We start from the raw sequence: 13,050 nt of genomic DNA on the forward strand, positions 1-13,050 counted from the left end.
TATGTAAAAAGAATGTCTCTATTTCAAACAAATAGAATGTTGATATCATCGTGTATCCATTGATGGACAACGTCTTCCATGGTAGCCAAACTTCCTTTTCCGAGGAGTACGAGGTTTAAGATGACAAATACCGTACTGACAGCTATTACTTATTAATAAAGTTTTTCACGCCGTAAAGGGGCAGATCGTCCTTAAAACTTGACAAAATTCTTTGTCTGCGCTGTCGTTATTACTTCTTTGCCCATATAGCTTATTAATATATACATTTTTTTTAAACTTAGTTAATTTCTGCCTCTAATATCCACACATTTGTACGGGTAACACATTATGTTGTTTTGTTTGTTTGTATTTAATCTAAGTCGTTTCAAAACAGAAAATAGTTATGAAACTTGTCAACGTACACTGTTGTACAGAAAGTAGCCTTGCTCAAGTATGAGATTTTGTCTTGTTTTAAGGAGTTGGAGGGGCAATTGATTCAAGTACGCACAGAGACGAGTTGTTTTTAGTGTTGAGATACGAAACAGTGTCTGTGTGTAATTTGACAAACTCTGCTTGACAGTTTGTGTACGTCGACATTATTTCACTCAATCATCTGGTGATTTCAGTTTGACATATGTGGTATTCTCGCTCATATATTACACTGAAAAGGCGAAGTAGTTGTCACAGATGACGTCACGAGATAATTTTATTGAATTAGGCGTCTGTGTTACGGGACTCCGCCAAACATATACATATCGATAGTGGAGACTGGTGTACATACACATCTATCACGTCCCAGACAGACGGGGGCCTTCACGGTCTTAAATCGTCCACTACAACACTTGAAAGGAAAGAAAGTACCAGCATTGTACGGAAGGGTATTAGAGACAATTTAAAGATTAATAAAATAATTTCAATCTTTACTTTCTATGTTTTCGGAATGTCAAAGTTTAGTAAATAAGAGTCTCAGACCAAGAATCATATATTGTCCAAACGTGCATGGTCCGTGTTAACATTGGTTTCGTATGGTCAAAACGCCAATGTTCGATGCGTGCATTCTTGAACCGTGCGCACAAAGGTGTTGTATTCAGTTGGTTTTTTTTTTTATCATATTATCCAAACGTTATTGGCCAGTGCGTTCATTGGTGTCGTATTGTCCAAACGTCCATGGTTCATGTGTACACCGTATGATATGGTCCAAACGTCCATGGTTCGTGTGTATATCGTATGATATGGTCCAAACTTCCATGGTTCGTGTGTACATCGTATGATATGGTCCAAACTTCCATGGTTTGTGTGTACATCGTATGATATGGTCCAAACTTCCATGGTTTGTGTGTATATCGTATGATATGGTCCAAACGTCCATGGTTAGTGTGTATATCGTATGATATGGTCCAAACTTCCATTGTTCGTGTGTACATCGGATGATATGGTCCAACCTTCCATGGTTTGTGTGTACATCGTATGATATGGTCCAAGCGTCCATGGTTCGTGTGTATATCGTATGATATTGTCCAAACGTCCATGGTTCGTGTTTATATCGTATGATATGGTCCAAACGTCCATGGTTCGTGTGTATATAGTATGATATGGTCCAAACTTCCATGGTTCGTGTGTACATCGGATGATATGGTCCAAACTTCCATGGTTTGTGTGTACATCGTATGATATGGTCCAAACGTCCATGGTTCGTGTGTATATAGTATGATATGGTCCAAACGTCCATGGGTCGTGTGTATATAGTATGATATGGTCCAAACTTCCATTGTTCGTGTGTACATCGGATGATATGGTCCAAACTTCCATGGGTTGTGTGTACATCGTATGATATGGTCCAAACGTCCATGGTTCGTGTGTGTATAGTATGATATGGTCCAAACTTCCATGGTTCGTTTGTACATCGGATGATATGGTCCAAACTTCCATGGTTTGTGTGTACATCGTATTATATGGTCCAAACGTCCATGGTTCGTGTGTATATCGCATGATATGGTCCAAACGTCCATGGTTCGTGTGTGTATAGTATGATATGGTCCAAACTTCCATGGTTCGTGTGTATAACGGTATGCTATGGTCCGTGTGTGTATATCGTATGATATAGTCAAAACGTCCATGGTTCGTGTGTATATCGTATGATATTGTCCAAACGTCCATGGTTCGTGTGTATATCGTATGGTATGGTCCAAACTTCCATGGTTTGTGTGTTTATCGTATGATATGGTCCAAACTTCCATGGTTCGTGTGTATATCGGTATGCTATGGTCCGTGTGTGTATATCGTATGATATAGTCCAAACGTCCATGGTTCGTGTGTATATCGTATGATATTGTCCAAACGTCCATGGTTTGTGTGTATATCGTATGATATGGTCCAAACGTCCATGGTTCGTGTGTTCATCGTATGATATGGTCCAAACGTCCATTGTCTGTGTGTACATCGTCTAAATGTCGCCAGAATCTTTTGATGTGAAGAGATTCCTTTTCGTCAAAGCGTTAATTGTTCATTTGCTTGTCTTTATTACCTAACTGTTCGTCACCAGTGCGTGTGAAATGTTCGTCCGAATGTACACCATTCGTCCGTGCGTCATTCAGACTGTGTGTATTGTTCATGCTTATGTCACTCCAAGCTTCCATCGTCATCTTCCAAATCGTCATCTTCCAAATCGTCATCTTTCATTTGTATCAGCATCTTAGTCTGAGCGAAATTGGCGGTGTTTGGAAAAGTCTGTCTAGATTAATTGCGAGATATGATTCAGTCGAATAATGTAGCATGTAGGTATAAAATAAGTTTCTTTTCAAAAACAAATGTGAATAACATTATTTCAGAGAACTATTGTGTGTGTGTGTGTGTGTGTGTGTGTGTGTGGGTGTGTTGGTGTGTGGGTGTGTGTTGGTGTGGGGGGTGGGGGGTGGGGGTGGGGGTGTCGGTGGGTGTTGGTGTGTGTGTGTGTGTGTGTGTGTGTGTGTGTGTGTGTGTTTGTTGTATTACAATATGTAGGCTTCCGTATCTATACGTGTTGGTATATATACTGTATGTGTTAAGCAGACAGATGGTGATTCGCCATTGGCGTATTGATCTGAACGGAAGACCTTCCGCCACGGAAGTTTTTTTTCTTACGACAACTTGAACACTGTCATAAATGAAGATTTTGTTTAAGAATATAAACCTCGTTGAGACTACTTAAAAGTGAAGAGTGTTGTCCGCGCGCTGTAACCTAGCGTGGCGCCTAGACTGTGGTATGTTTACCCTATTTACAAACTCTCCAAATTTGACACGAACTACCACGTGTATACAACTGATCGATCTTGCTTTGTAAGTTTTATGGAGCTATACTGTGTGGCAGATAATGATATACATTTTTTCTTGTATAAATTAACACATGTTGCACAAACTAATAAATAGGTGGGTTGTGGGTTTTTTTTATCAGAAATTAGTGTTGTCGACAAGTTTCATACTAAGCTTACACAACTGCTGTGTTTTCAAAAAAAACATATATATATATATTTTACAACAATAATTTAACAGGACACAAACTTACATATCACTCACTCTTGCTGGTCAGGGTGGTAAGGCGCAAGAGGTTATACAGAAGAAGAAAACAGGAGTAAATTTTCCCGCAGAAAATCCACGAGATGAGGCAGGTGACCCCCAATACCTTTGACATCGGATCGGGGTTCGAACTCCCAGCGTCTTCATGAATGGCGGATTTGATGACCGCTGTGCCACTAGATCATATGCTGCTGTTTTGACGATAATTAAGACTTTACAAAGCTATGTATACTTTATTTAAATATATTTTCCTGGTTTTGTATGATTTTTAGACAACATCATTAGTAAATGATATGAATCATATGATTTCCATTGCTTGGAAACTTGTGATTATTTATAGGACATAGATTCTGTCAAGGCCTATGTCTGTTTTCGCCGATGAACAATGCGAACAATGATATACGGAGTATCCCTGGTTAAACTGATTTAAGTATAAACGGAGAGTGTCACAATACACTCGACTTCACAAGTTCCATAATGGCAATAATAAGAGGTATCGGGTACCGATGATCCTCTCCTAATCTTGAAAAAAAAAAGATTGCTTTTAGATTGAGTCTATTTCCAAGATGGCCGTTTCGTTTGCTAATTGGCTGAATTGCCTTTTGTTCCTTTTTATACATTAACTCCACTTCCATCATAAAAAATGGTTTGCCCTAGGCAAGGAGTAGCTATAGTTATTGTTTCGGTCAGTAAGAAATGAAATTATCTCATATTGTAAGAACCATTTTCAATTTTGTTTTCGAGTTTAGAAAACAAATAGATACAGGCCCAACCGAACGTTTATTTATCTGAGACGACAACTATTTTTTTCTTGATTTTCGATGTTTATACAGAAGGATGATATTTTTATTGGCCTGCGATAGACACTCGACTAGTCGGTTCTGCTGCTAAGTACGTGTTTGACGATTCGAATTAACATGAAAAAAACTAGAAATGTGAGCGACCCGCTAAGGACATCTGTAGGAGGGACGTGTAGTCTAAAATAAAAGTCGGATAGATTTAGACTGATATGTTTACATGTAATACATTAGCGGTAAACGCAGAAAAGTATCTGAAGATTGGTCTGTATACCTGTTTACACTAGAGCAGGGATATACGCCATTTCACTGTATGTAAATATTTTATACATGTTTATGTATAGTTGAAATAACAGTTTAGGTACATACTAATTAAGTTTCTCCTTACCGGCTGCATTTAAAGTGGTTTTTTTATCACAATGTAAAATAATATTAAACGGTGTGACGTCACAATGACTCAGTAAGTAATATTTGATTAGGATACTTTCAGTTGGTTAATTATCAGGGCTAAGCTACGTGTTGAAGTCCTATTTAAGTGAATTTCTTCAGGTAAAACCTGCTTCAGTTCCCATATAGAGTACAGAGAAGATATAATTCAACTGAAGAAGAACTGAAAAAAGGAAAAGAAAAAAGGGAAGGATGAAAGTGGGTAGATTTTACGCGAAAAATGAGAAAATGTCGAAAATAATACGGACGCAATCAAATAGCTTTTCAAGGTTGATCACAAACACAAACAAGCAAACAGCTATTACTGAATGGTAGCCCTGTTGTTAAAAAATCAAATTATGTGGGTTTCATTAAGAGAAAAATATATGCATGTATAAAAAAGCAATCGAACCCCATTATATTTCTCACTTGTTTTTGCTCTCGTTGTCTCCGTGTAAATTGCCTCCTTATCGCCTAATCCGAAAGTGACGTAATTACCCAGCGACACCTAGCGGGGAAGGGCGCTAATCGCCGTGGCAGTAAATTGCCGTGGTTTTCACGATACGGGGTACGACTTTTTGTCGATTACTTCTATTAGCATGTCTGGCCCATAATTACTCCCCCGAGATCGCTCGCTACTTACAGTCTTGGGGGTTTTGCAGGTAAGTCAGTAACTCACAGCGGATTGTGGGACCTTCCCGCCCCCGTTATAATGTAATATAATTGTCGGAGACGGACCGTGCAACTGCTCCAAGACTGGCGAATAACTTCCTATCAGAACAACATTATCATATCATTTCTTTATAGTCATCAGCCCTACTAGGCGCCATCGTTGTATTTTCAATTTTCGCTTGGTGTGGTAACGAAATTAACATCTTTTCTCTTGTTTTATCGGTATATCTAGACGACTCCATTATCTGTCGGAACGAGCGATCCAGAGATGTTGTAAATCAAATTGGCACACTTAATAATTTCACAGTTAACTAGGTATAATAGTCCCCATAATGATTACGAAATAATCATAATAAATACCAAATGTTTGCTTGTTTGTTATAACGATGATTGGTATTGACACAACGGCATTTGGTACAAATTATTAGTAAATGTATATTTGTAAGTGACTTACAGCGAGACGTACTATATATATTCAATAATGTGTTGTTCACATGCCGCAAAAAACACTGGCGCGTGTTTACTTTGTACATGACTGAAAGAGTCTCCACGGGACTGATTTCAAGTTTGATTGTGTTCTTCAAACTCTGTGGAATGCGACAGCAGTGCACAAAAACACACCACACGAGGTCCAAAGATCCTACCTGTCACCGGGATACTCCGGGTCGGATTTAAGTATGAGTGAATATTTATTATTTTCCTCCGAAAATCAATTCAGTCACACTTGTCTGATCCGACCCCTGATAATTCTGTCTCTGTTGAATCCAGTATAATTCTATGCTCCTATTCTTATGATTTTTTTTTTTATATAAGACCTGTGCATTCTGACACACTGTTCTCTCTGACCAATTTGTTGTATCGTTCAACTTCTCTGACATATGTGTTGTTCTTTTCCCAGAAACATGGCACCAGGATTATAAAAGAGGCGAGATTTAGGTATGGTGTTCTATATCAAAATGTAATTAAATATAATTCTTATTCATGTACATATTTCAAATATTGATTTCTACTTGAAATATGGATTTTATCGACGTTTGCAAATTTTACCTAAGTAAAAGACCGTGTCCAATCAGAACTGATCTGTATCTGAATGTTTAATATATCTATTTCTTTTAGACATACCCCTAGTGCATTCAAATATATATTCTCTTTCAACCCCTTATCCCTCTTTTAAGAATCAAATTTTGACCTGCCATAAATGACAACACTGACGAAGACGGCTTAAATACCAAACTTACGAAACGTGCAAGCAACTCTATTGTTCCGAACCCTTTCGTTTCAGTATATTAAGTGAACAATGTGTATTATGGAGATAAAACAGCATCAGAAATATCCCTGAATTCTGTAGTGTTTAAACCCCGGTGTTAACGACCGACGCCTAGGCGACCTGTGTAGCACAAATGAACAAATATCTTAAAATATTTGTGAAAATAGTGTTGATTACGGGGAGCCTTCTGTGAAAGTGCTAATTGTCCGTTGTCGAATTTAGTAGTGGTATGTCTATGGGCGTACCTTCCGGGGGAAATAGACCTGCTGCGTCCCGCTGCATAACGTAAGGGCCGACTAGAGTGGTTGGCAGATTCAGGGATTTTCTTCGGTGTCTTCTTCTAAGAGAACGTTAAAGCGACCATAACTGATCTGGTGCCCATTTTGCAACATTTTATATCTGTCTTCAGGGACGTTTCTAGGAAATTTGAAAGAGGGGGCGTAGAACGAATTTTTTTGGACCTTTATTTTGCTAAAAAACATAAAATAATTGTGAAATGCACTAATGTAACGGTTCCTGACTTGGAGCATGTATATTTTATAGTTAAAGTGTCAGGGTTTGACATTTTTTATGCCGAGTTCTCTGCATTAATTGTCTATGGTATATTAAAATGATTGGATGGATCTTAACAGCAGTAGACCAATAACGAGAAATTCCAAATTCTAGGGTATAAGACGTTACTTAACATTTCAATAGTCCGGATGGGGGAATCATTATAAAAAGAAATCAGAGTATGTGTTTAATTAATGATTATGATAAATTGCCATATTCAATACAATATTAGCAGATTACGATAGTTGTTTTTTTTTTTTGGGGGGGGGGGGGGGGGGGGGGACCTGGACCCGCCCCTGGTCTTTTCCTGTTTTTCTTTCCTGCTCTTTCCTTTCGGATGTGTCTTCCTAGGCAACCGTCTTCATATGACCTTACCTAGGACGTTAAACAACCAACAAACAAACGAAATGTTTGTTTACAAAATAACGAAGAGCAGTTGAAGAAATACGAGAAGAATATCCGGACCCACGTGTGGTACCGGAAATGCCTGTATATGTCCATTTTTCATCTTAAGACTGGTTTTTATAATATTATGTAATTGATTTTTCATATTTCCTTGTATCTAGAAGACGGTTACGATTGAAGGAAAGTACATGACACAGCCCTGTTATTTACAGGTGTATAGGCGGATTAGCTTTTCACAAGAAAAGAAAATCCTTGTAAAACTGTTGTCGTCTGGTGTGATCGCTAATCAGGAGACTCGGACAGGAAACTACCTCTGTCTGATGGAGACGTTCGATACCTGTCACAGCTGGTAGTGTTGCACTGCTGACGACACTGCGATGTAGATTCGGTTATGCTTGATCACAGCTCGCATAACACGTAACAGCCGTTTTTGACATCCGTGTTCCCACCCAAGTCAATATCATTTGGACTAGGCTGTGATAGTTGAAACCTGGGAGAACATTCATCATTTCTTACAGCGTCAAATGTGACGCGGTAAGTATCCATACACATACAGAATCACAAAAAACGCCTTCATCAGTAATCGCACAATCTCAGCCCTTTCTCATCATCTCGGGGAAAACAATTTCTTGCCTGTGTTGTTATAGACTCGTCCCGATTACGTGATATGGGTTGGACTACCATAACTCACCATTTTCTGGGTCTACTAACCAAATTAATTTTGTGATTTTAAAGTTGCCAATTCCAATCAGTAAAACGCCACGTTTGATAAAAAGGCACATTCTTAGTTAATACTGCTGTTGTAAATGTAGCAGCAAAAAATTGGACACATCAAACTCATGAAGTGCGCATGTCCTGGGGTCATGTTACGCAGTAGTAAGAGATAAATAGATTTGCTAAACACTGTAAATAGGACTTGCAGCTGTGTCAAAGTATCTACATTTTCAATTTATTATTAGCAGAAAATTTGTGGTAAAACTTGTGATATATTTAATAATGACGTACTCCCATTTCTCCTTGAATGCTTTGAGTGGTAAAAGAAATCAAAAGTATCGCCAAGGTCTGACAAGGCCCGAGAGCCAGGTGTCTGTTTCGAAAATTGAAAGTAGTAATGCAAGAAATTACCCCATAGAAATATCACTGTCGGGTACTCGACTGCATACGGCGAACAATACGCCTCCGCTTTTTTTAGTCTTCAGAGGCATATTTAGCTGGTTTTGCATTTAACTGGAATAAACCAGGTGGAGGACGACGAGCTCAAACCGTCAGTCAACATCTGTTCAGTCTTGACATAACTCTTACAACTTGTATATGTGGACTTACTTCAGCAGTGTGACTCAGGAGACAACTCCGTCCACGTACCTTGGCATCTATGAAACTAGATACACCACAATCATCAAGGTCCTTGCACATGCAATCACAAGTCGATGAAGATATAAGGGCACCGAGGTCTGCTGCCCAAAGGTCTGTGTCTCCTGAGGACACACTTAACCATGCTGACGATTCCTTATTTTTCTTCGGTCAAAGTTCGCCAAGCAGCAGCTTGACCTATCTCTCATTTTAGTGCATGTATGATAGATCTTTCCAAGGCAAAAAGGGGGGTTTAGGAAATTATCCTTCGACCGACTTCACTTGTTTGGGTACTGCTTCAGTGTCCTCTATTTTGGGACAAAAAAGGTGACTAAAATAAATCTGCTACACCCAATTGTTAAATTTAGTTCCTAGCGCCTTCATTGTCAATTTTGGCCTTAGTATTAAACGTTCTCACAATTGAGCAAAGGCAACGGGTTCTGTAGCATGGCCGGAATATAACAAAGTCCTTAAAATGGTAGTTATGATTACTTACTTAACGTTCAGCTTGTTGGCTAATGACAACAACGTGTCGTGATAATGTAGCCGGGTGGAATGCTACACTGGGTGCCTTCGGCATGGCATTTCAGTGAGGAAGTGCACTCTAAAATCGGCTTTAAATACACCAACATATCCTCTCTAGCACACAGACACAATTGGACCCAAACATTACACCCATGGTAAGACGACCTTAAATGCTATGAGGTGTTAATAGGACGTTAAACCAAATAAAACCAAGTTACTTGCGTGACTTCGCCATGGGACAAAAAACGTTTCCACTATTATAGGCATGCATGTTACTTAACCCAAGTGACTGCTAATCTGTGTCGATAAACAGTTGAAACCCTGATGCCTGACGACAACATGATATTATGTCAAACTACTCATGGCAGTTCGTCATCACGACCGAGCTTACCATGGCTTTGTCAGATCCCTTCGTCCGAAAACTCCGTGAACGAATGTGTTGCGGTCACGCTATTTAAGGGCGTGTGTACGTATGCCTGTTCTGCGATGAGAACAACCAGGCGCAGAAACCGCCTTAGAAGAATGAACATGGCGCGTAGCTAGCGTTTATCCAAGACGTAGATAATCCCCAGTAGGGGAAGCAATGCTGCCTCCTTACAAAACAGAAGAACTTAACCTAAGACAACGCGTCGATGCGGTCTTCGTCTTTCCATTAATTCTAACAGAACTGCGGTGGTGCGTATTTTCAAATAATTGGTCAATGTAATTAACGGTTGTGCTTCGTACCTCTCCAACTCGATATTAGAAGATGTTGCTGGAAGAGACAAATGCTGAAGAGTTACTTTCCGTTTTCACCTGTGCTCAGTCCGTTTTGCCTACTTTTCAAACAATAACATTGTCACGCGCAGTGGGTCAACAACTGAAATTCACTGACGGTGCTGGAAGTGATTCGAGCTTGGAGGGAAATCTTTGCGTTCTGTTACCTACAACAACATATATTCCGGAATGTCTGGGCATTTGGGCGTCAAAATAAGGAAGAATCTTGTCAACTGATTGTCATGCGAAATGAAGGCCCTGTCTATCGCTGCAGTTACAAAGGGTTTAAGTCGGTATATAATTCACATTCAGTCCTCCCTTGTTAGTTTCTTCAAACAGACAGAAGGAAAACTATGCGTACATATATAGAATTATTAATGTCGGTTTACAATAATCCTCTCTACTGCAAGTCGTACTCAAACTTGATATGTCTCCGTTATTCTTCCCTCTGACTTAGTTAATTGTAACACACAAGACTGTGATGACTTACCATGCCTACTATGCTCCTCTACTGGTTCAACCATGCGATCCGCTGTTTGGTCCATCTCCGTTTATGACATTTCTGAAGGGCAGTTAACTTCTAGCAGTCTGATTGTGTAGATTTTCGCCCTACGTTCTTAATTAGAACATGTGTAGCGACCTTTGAAAATAACCAACATCAGAAATGCAAATGCAACCTGTAGATAGGTTGCGTTGCTGACCATGGAAGAGCTCTTTGTTGGGAAATTTCACTGTTAGTGTCCATAGACAGATCCCAGACGGAATTGCTACCTATATTGCGTGTGGCGCTATTTCTATTTATTGGACATTGATGCCGTTCTCCAACGGGTTTTTCCTTATTGTTTTCCTCTGTGTGCAAGTCTGGATTTTTTCTTATTGTTTTCCTCTGTGTGCAAGTCTGAAGATGCCCCCTCATTCCGGCAAAAGCAGATCAAAGGAGACCCGCCTTCCTCCGTCGGGAACCGGTATGCCATTGATGTTGCTCGACTCAAAAGAAAACTCATCCGAGTTGTGAGATAATTTGCAATCATGAATCGAAACTTTGCTTCTTTATGACGAACGCAAAGAGTCCTTAGAGTTGGCTTTATACGCCTAGGCAAGATTGCCTGTTTGCAGTGGTAGGACTGATTCTGCATATTGTCTTCGAACTCTTTAGATTGGTCAGTAACTGGTAATCCAATCAACATCAACAATCAACTCATGGCAGATATTGCTAGGCAGAACCATGGAGAGGACATTCTGAGGCAGAGGGCGTGTTTCGCGCTGTATTGTAATATGGATTGCGGTGTCATTTCCAAAAGTTTAGGAAGGGATGCAATTGAGTATCCAGCAAATTTCGTCTGTAGGACTGCTACAACGTCTTGGCAAAGGAAGAAAGACCTACTAACGATGAAACACTTCCCCCTTCGATTCTTCAAAAGAGGTTATTTAAAGGAAAGTTATTTGATCTATGTTTACATTGTATATCAAAACAATTTATGTAAAGATATGTAAAAAAACAACAACACTGTTCTCATAGAGTAAGATAAGTTAATTACCATTCCCAAAGAGACAAAGTTTCGTTAAATATTGGTCCCCTATATGAAAAAAAGGAGGCTATTGTAATTTGTACATTTAACGATAAGTTTAATTATGTTATCATACAGACAAAGATAATTTAACTATTGTTATCATACAGACAAAGATAAGTTAACTATTGTTATCATACCGACAAAGATAAGTTAACTATTGTTATTATACAGACATAGATAGGTTACCTATTGTTATCATATAGACATATATAAGTAAACTATTGTTATCATACAGACAAAGATAAGTAGATTATTGTTACTATAAAGACAAAGGTAAGTTAACTATTGTTATCATACAGACATATATAAGTTAACTATTGTTATCATACACACAAAGGCTAGTTAACTATTGTTATCATATAGACATAGATAAGTTAACTATTGTTATCATACATACAAATGCTAGTTAACTATTGTTATCATATAGACAAAGATAAGTTAACTATTGTTATCATACAGATATAGATACATTAACTATTGTTATCATATAGACATATATAAGTTAACTATTGTTATCATACACACAAAGGCTAGTTAACTATTTTTATCATATAGACATAGATAAGTTAACTATTGTTATCATACAGGCAAAGATAAGTTAACTATTGTCATCATAAAGACAAAGATAGGTTAACTATAGTTATCATACAGACATAGATAGGTTTAATATTGTTATCATGCAGACAAAGATACATTACCTATTGTTATCATATATACAACGACTATTGTTATCACATATACAAAGATAAGTTTACTATTGATATCATATAGACATAGATAAGTTAACTTTTGTTATCATACAGACAAAGATAATTTAACTATTGTTATCATACAGACAAAGATAAGTCAACTATTGTTATCACATAGACAAAGATAAGTTAACTATTGTTATCATACAAACAAAGATAAGTGAATTATTGTTATCATGCAGACAAAGATACATTACCAATTGTTATCATATAGACATATATAAGTTAACTATCGTTATCATATAGACAAAGATAAGTTAACTATTGTTATTATACGGACATAGATAAGTTAACTTTTGTTATCACATCGACAAAGATAAGTTTACTATTGATATCATATAGACATAGATAAGTTAACTTTTGTTATCATACAGACAAAGATAATTTAACTATTGTTATCATACAGACAAAGATAAGTTAACTATTGTTATCACATAGACAAAGATAAG

The sequence above is a fragment of the Mizuhopecten yessoensis genome, unplaced genomic scaffold, assembly GCF_002113885.1.
Source record: "Mizuhopecten yessoensis strain PY_sf001 unplaced genomic scaffold, ASM211388v2 scaffold1313, whole genome shotgun sequence".
Taxonomy (NCBI): Eukaryota; Metazoa; Mollusca; class Bivalvia; order Pectinida; family Pectinidae; genus Mizuhopecten; species Mizuhopecten yessoensis.